This window comes from Homarus americanus, unplaced genomic scaffold (genome assembly GCF_018991925.1).
Source record: "Homarus americanus isolate GMGI-L3 unplaced genomic scaffold, GMGI_Hamer_2.0 scaffold15702, whole genome shotgun sequence".
Lineage (NCBI taxonomy): Eukaryota > Metazoa > Arthropoda > Malacostraca > Decapoda > Nephropidae > Homarus > Homarus americanus.
The window spans coordinates 30,396-31,119 of record NW_024713560.1 but is presented as its reverse complement, the minus strand read 5'-3'; positions in this window follow the sequence as shown (position 1 = coordinate 31,119).

Here is a 724-nt window from a genome sequence, read left to right as displayed (position 1 = left end):
AAGGGCCTGAAAAATGCTTGGCGCAGATTACTGTGGCTACAACAACGTTCTCTCCTGGAAATACCATCCTCAGTGACCTCCACAAAGCACTAGCAAGGTTTCGCAGTGGACTACTTCACCATCCTTGTCAAAGCCACCTGCCACCAGCACTGATAGATATAAGAACAAGTGATCGGGACCCTTCGTGCCCGGTAAACCCGTGGTACAGTTTCCAAATGGAAAGTTCGAACGCTCGTTGGCTCGTGCTTGCCTTCTTAAAGAAACCATCGACATGGGACCAGGTTTGTTCCTCTACGTTTTTTGCGATTTTTCCACCAAGTTTGATGAAAAACGATTGTGCTGTTTCGGCTGCCCAGAACAGACACACTCACAGACACACGGCTATTCCTATAGTATATGAAACAATCATGGTCGTGGTTGTAATAATCATGGTCGGTTGTTATAATCATGGTTTTGTTGTTATAATCATGGTCGTGGTTGTTATAATCATAGTCGTGGTTCTTATATTCATAGTCATGGTTGTTATAATCACGGTCGTGGTTGTTATAATCATGGTCGTGGTTGTTATGATTATAGTTGTGGTTGTTATAATCATGGTCGTGGTTGTTATAATCATAGTCGTGGTTGTTATAATCGTGGTCGTGGGTGTTATAATCATGGTCGTGGTCGTTATGATTATAGTCGGTTGTTATAATCATGGTCGAGGTGTTATAATCATGGTCGT